The sequence below is a fragment of the Ambystoma mexicanum genome, chromosome 8 (genome assembly GCF_040938575.1).
Source record: "Ambystoma mexicanum isolate Mex_15411 chromosome 8, UKY_AmexF1_1, whole genome shotgun sequence".
Taxonomy (NCBI): Eukaryota; Metazoa; Chordata; class Amphibia; order Caudata; family Ambystomatidae; genus Ambystoma; species Ambystoma mexicanum.
The window spans coordinates 1,030,144,193-1,030,150,723 of NC_090929.1; positions in this window are offsets into that span (position 1 = coordinate 1,030,144,193).

Genomic DNA, 6,531 nt, shown 5'->3' on the forward strand with positions numbered 1-6,531 from the left:
AGGCGTGGCACAAATTGGAGACCTGACAAGAGGGGAAAGGTGGGCAGACTTTCAAGAAATGATGGAGGAATACGAGATACATGAAGGCCAATTCATCCTCTACAACGGCATGATACGAAACATCAAAAAAAGATGGCCAGAGCGGACAAACCAGGAGGAGGAGGATATGACAAAGCTAGACGCATGGTACGATATATCAGAAGGAACCCATACAACTTCCAGGCTATATGAACAACTGTTAAAAACAGAAAACTCACAGGAACCACACACGAGGAGGGGCTGGGAAGAGGAACTTCAGAGGCCCTTCAGTGATCAAGAATGGGCCAGGGTGCTACGATACCCAAAAAAAGTGTCAAGGAACGCACGGTTCAGGCAGGCACAGTTATACGTAACGCACCGAGCATACCTCACGCCCAAGAGAATGAACAAGATGGGGAGGGAACATCTAAACAGGTGCCCCCGCTGCCTGGCGGAGGGAGCTGACATGACACACATGTTCTGGACCTGCCCGGTGATACAAGCCTTCTGGGATAAGATCAGAACCAAAATAGCGCAAAGTGGACTTCAAATACAAGCGGAGCACCCTGAAAAATACTTGCTGGGACTCTTCCCGAGAGGAAGCAGACATGAGTCGCACCTAGCGAAAATGAAAGACCTAATACTTATACTGGCAAAAAGGAGAATAGCAATGACATGGAAGTCAAGGGAGGGCCCGAACATAGAAGCATGGTGGTCAGACCTTCAAAAGTGGGCACTGGCAGAGACCGCGGTGTGGATTAGAGCAGTGAAAAGAGGAGAGGGGGAGACAGCGCAAAAACTGGCCGCGTGGAACACCCTGATGCAGGACCTATTCGACAATAGGGAAGAAGGAGACAGCGACGATCCCATAGGGTCCAACGACCAGTGAGGAAAACAAGGAAGCCCGGTACAAGGCCCCATGATGAGACAATTCAGGCAAAAACTCTGGGATGACCCAACAAAGTGGCTGCACAAGAATGATGGAGCCGCCAGAAGACCCTGGTGCTGCGGAAGTACAATGAAATCCAAGAAATGTGCTAATGCGCCAGTTATGCCGCGTAATAACTGTCTGTATGTTTGTTTTTGTTGTTTGTTATGGTAAAAAACCAATAAAGAAATATAAAAAAAAAAAGAGAGAAAGAAACCACTACAAAAGGGGTCTCGGACCCGAGAGGAAGAAACCAAGGAAGAAACCAATATAAGGGGCTGTGGGGCCCGACAAGAAGGTGTCTCCATAATAAGCAGTTTGTTTAAGGCAGGATAAATGTGCCAGAAGGCCTAGCAGGGATGCTCTCGATGGTCATGTGGTTGATGGCCTAAAAAGGGGATGGGTCTGGAAGGCAGGTCGGGTCAGCTATGCTGGAACGGGATAGTGGACAGGATGCTGTCAGTTGTCAACTAATAAACCAGCTTGCTTTAACCATCCCCAAAAGAAAGAGAATGTGAGAATGATTGTTCCAACACTACCTCCACCCTCCGATCATACACCTGCCAATCTCTCTCATCTTCTTGAACACAAATACTTCTCCCATTCTATCCACACTACTACTCTCCCCATATCACTACTATTCTCTTCTCTTCATTCTGCTAGTATTCTCCCGTCTCCACACTAGTACTACAGCACCCTTGCCACACTGCTACTCCCACTCACCCACACCTTCTCCACTCAGTCATCCACCTTTCCCAGTCATATTCTCATTCACTCCCTACTCTCTCTATTAGTCTCACTCACCTTACATGCACACTCATCCAATATCAGTTTCTCCAACCAACCACTACCTCACCTTGCAGACTCCTTCAGCAATTCTCCTCTATGATCCTCTGCTCCATCCTTCCTCTGCCTGATCTCATAGTGGTTCTTCTCCCTTGACATCATCCGAATAACCCAGACCCTCCTGCGCACCATTTTATCCTCTCCCTTACCACTCCATTGGCTCTCTCCCTCAGCTGCTTCCCCAAGCCAACCACTGCTGTCCTTTTCCCAGGGAAGGTTAGAGAGGCAAAAAAAACGGGAAACTCAATCAAAATATCTTATTCAAGAATCTGATGAACTCTTCTTTAAATCTACAAAATCTAAAAATATACCATCCAATGGAACACAGGGAATTTCACTAAAAAAATGTTTGGGAAACTAGAAAGTCTGTCCAAAAAAGAACTCTCTAAATGGTGGGAGATTTAAACTCTTAAGATGTATTTAAAAGTCAGACGAATACCAACGGGCTTAGAAACATGCATTTTTCCAACCTTTGAAGATGAAGACAAACAAGCATTAAATGAATGGGAACAAAAATGTTAACCAGAACATCACAAAAGATGGTACAAAAAGTAATAGAACAAGCAACCAAAACCCATGCACGTATACTTTTAGAAATAGAAGCACTAAAAGAAGAAATCAAAACAGTTACTGCCTCATCACGAGTTTGACGGTAACCCTTAAATGTGGCCGTAACGCTAATAACACAGAATTTAAGGGTCTGCCAAATCAAGGGTTTGGCATGATTTACCCCCAGCTCTGAGATGGGGGCAAATCCGCTGCAATTTTGCCAATTTAGCCAATTTTCAGCACTATTACCGCCGCACTAATACCACCAGCGATAATAGCGCTGAAAATTCCCCATTGGGCCCAATGGGGAATATTCAAATGGGGCCAATGGGGAGTGGGGACTTAGTGTTCCGCCAAACCCGTGATCCGGCGCTAAGGTTTGGCAATAATGCTAATAGCCGTGGGGGATATCGCCCAACTCGTGATGAGGCCTTTATTCTAATGCAAGTCACTTTTTAAAAAAGATGATTTCCATCAACAGTTCACATCAGAACTAAAGTTTAAAAAAACTGAAAAAAATCCTTAGGGATAAACTAGAATACAAATAAAACACGTTTTAAAAAATGTTTGACCAAACGAGGAACACACAAATGAATAATCCACAAAGATCAGAGACTCAACAATCAGAATCATCCTGTTCCTCATCAGATGCGGAGTCCATAGCAAGCGGCAGTGATAAAGAACCAAACACTGAATCAGGATTGATCGAAAGCCTCACAGACTGCCCTTTTTTAGAAGAATTGAAAAGATACAAACTAGGCACAAGACGTCAAATGTTTAAAATGAATCCTACAAACCCTATAAGAAAATCCTATACAAAACCAAATATTTCAATCACATTGAGAAACACAGGAGAGGAAAAAGGGCAGAAGAAGACCAAACTGGGGTCACAAAAAGGTCAAGGAAAAACAAGGTAACAACGCAGATCTAGTTCTTAATCTTTCAAACATGGAACCTTCCAATGCACTTCTATCTGCTTTAAGTAAAGGCATGTCATACTGCCCAAACAACATCTATGACTATCTTGGGATCAATATCGATCTATATAAATTTGTAGATTCCTCAAACTAAGAAAGTTCTTTGATACACAAGTAAATACAGATGTCCCAGAAGATAGACCAGCTTTTCTGTCCAGAATCCCTGTAGATCTGGTAGAAAAAAACAATTGCCCTTCTAAACATAACAGAGTCAGATGATGAATTCACATTTGAGAAATTCACCTCAGAACAGGATATCGACACCTTTCTAACTGAGGAAAGTAAATTAAAGTTGAAATCAAAATTTACACCACAATTACCAGCAGTTAATGCCATAGACTTATTCTATCAGACAGTCACTGAAGACTTCAGAGATCTATATTTAAATAACACCAAAAGGAAAACCAAACAAAACCTCACATCTACAGAAAGAAAAGCTTTGGAAGAATTAAGTAGAAATAAGACTATCATTACGAAACCGGCAGATAAAGGAGGCAGAATAGCCCTAATGAATAAAGCAGAACACATCAGAGAGGTAAATAAAGACAAACCACAAAGACTGTTACAAGATACTCAAATCAAATCCAATGACAAACATCAAAGATGAATGGCACACACTCAGTAAAAACTGGCATGACATTGGACTTCTAAATGAGTATGAATATCAATACATGAATGTGCAACACGCTACAATGACAACTATCTACTTCCTGGCCAAATTCTACAAAATATATCACAAATTTCCAACATTCAGACCAATCATAAACGGGATTGGATCATTAACAGAAAGAATATCAGAATATAGAAAAACACATCTGAACCGCTTGGTACACAATCTTGCTTCTTACATCAAAGACACTAAACATGTTCAACAGCAGATTGGATCTATCAAGTGGCAAAAAGACTACAGATTAGTAACCATGGATGTACCTGCACTGTACATGTGCATTAAGCATGATAGTCAAAGCGGTTGAATACTTTCTGAAATTCAGATCTTTATCTTATTTGGAGCAAAACAAAATGATCATCGAAATATTAAAATTTACTCTAATGAACAATATCTTCTGTTTCAATGACCAAATCTACACACAAGACCAGGGAACAGCAATTGGTACATAAAGAAATAACAACATATACTGATGAGATCCTGGTAATATGGAATGGAGATCAAAGCTCGCGGCTAAAATATATTCAGTATCTTAACCAGAATCAGCACAATATCAAGTTGAAAATGCAAGAAAGCACCACTAAGATTTACTTTCTAGACTTGGAAATATATATGCAAAACAATGAAATCTGCACAACACTATACCACAAACCAACAGCAGGCAATGGCATGCTACATACCCGGAGCCACCACCCTGGTCACACAATAAACTACATACCATATGGAGAGTTTTGTTAGGTTAAAAGAGGAACTGCAGTGAAAACATGGAATATGGGAAGCATCTGAACACAAACATCATTAAAATCAAAGCCAGAGGCTAAAAAAGCTCAACACTCTGCAAAGTGAAAAAAAGAGCTGCATCAAAAGACTATCAGAGCTGCTCATGAATAAAGTTAAAACACATTGAAAGAAAAACGAGAATAGTCACAACCTATAGCACTGACCATTATCGAATCAGAAGAATAATGAACAACCATTGGCATATTCTACATCTTGACCACAGGCTATCAAAATACAAATGCTTATAAGCCTAAGCTTTATGACACCGGAAAAAGAAAAAAACAACAGGCACCTTACACTCACTTTAGAAAATGCTGATTATAGGAGGAAACAACAGATGTGGGAACTGTAAAATGTGCTCACAGATCACGGACAATGTGGACTCAATTCAACTACCAAATGCAAAGATTCGACATATAAATCATTTGATCAATTGCAACACAAAATATGTTGTTTATGGCATGAATTGCCACTGTGCACAGTAATATATTGGCAGTATCATTAGAAAGTTAAAAGTCAGAATATTGGAACACATTAGAGCAATATGAAATTGAGATTCCAGGTATCCACTGGCTATACATGTTAATGTTAATGTTAAAGGATATTTGTACCGTGCACTATCACCCCCGGAGTGGTCCCCTGGCGCTTTGGCGGCTCTGAAAAAGGGAGGGCTGGGTGTGAGTTAGTGGGAATAAGCTGGAAAAGTGCAAGTGAGCAGTGATGTTCTGTTGGCGGACTCAGCCCGGTGAGTCCATTGGCTGGGCTTGTTTATTTTTACGGTCGGTAGTCGTTGTGTGCTGTTGTGCGAGTCTATGTGTAGTTTGTTTTGTTGTTGCAGTGTGGTGAGGTTTGTGCGGAGTGTTGTGTTGTAGGCTTGCGGTTGTGTTTGGTTAGAGTTTGAGAGGTGTTTGTAGAGGGGTGAAATTGTTAGTGGATTGGTTCATTGGCATTGCTGTCTGGAAGTGAGGCACAAAATGTCTATATACTCTCCAGGTGGGGTGCAGGAGCATCTTTGCGTATCTGTTCTGATCTGGAGCCGTCTGATACTCACAGTCCCTTTCACACATGGCATGCACTCACATTCATAACCTTGCCCAAGTTCGTTCTTGGCCACCCCTGTGACACCTGTCTGTATGCGGAGCAGGCAGGCGTTTGTGCGTCCCTTCAAATCTGGCCCAGAGAGCATTTCCCATCCAGTCGATGCGCGGCATCGGCTAGCCAAGGCTACTCCATCCATATGTGGCAGCTGGATGGCATTCATCATCTTATTCAGGTTATCGCTCCCAGCCCCTTCAAAACGTGGCACATGACAACGCTTGCAGTTACGTCCAGGGGCAGCACCTGCCTTCATTCAAAACTCCATCCGGTCAATGCTCATGCCAAGGTCCACAACTTAGTTCAAGTGTGGCCAGTTCTAACATTCACACAACTCTATACGAGTATAATACCTGGTAGCAATTATGGAGCAGGTGAGGTTGTTGGCTGGAGTTGGCTAGGGATGCTAATTTCTGTCCTCATGGTTGTCGCTTATGTCCTATTTGACTTTGCACCGTCTCTCTTGTTGTAATAGGAGATCCTCTAGTCGGTTCTGGGTGTTGTCAGTGTCATCCTAAATTTTGTCATTCTTTTCTTTGTGTTCCCCGTTTGGTTGTTTCGGTTTTTCCGTTTGAATTTGCGATGTTGAAGAGCCAGGTTTTTAGTAATTTTCTGAATTGTAGGTGGTCTTTGGTGTTTTTTATTTATTTTGGGATGCTGTTCCAGGTTTT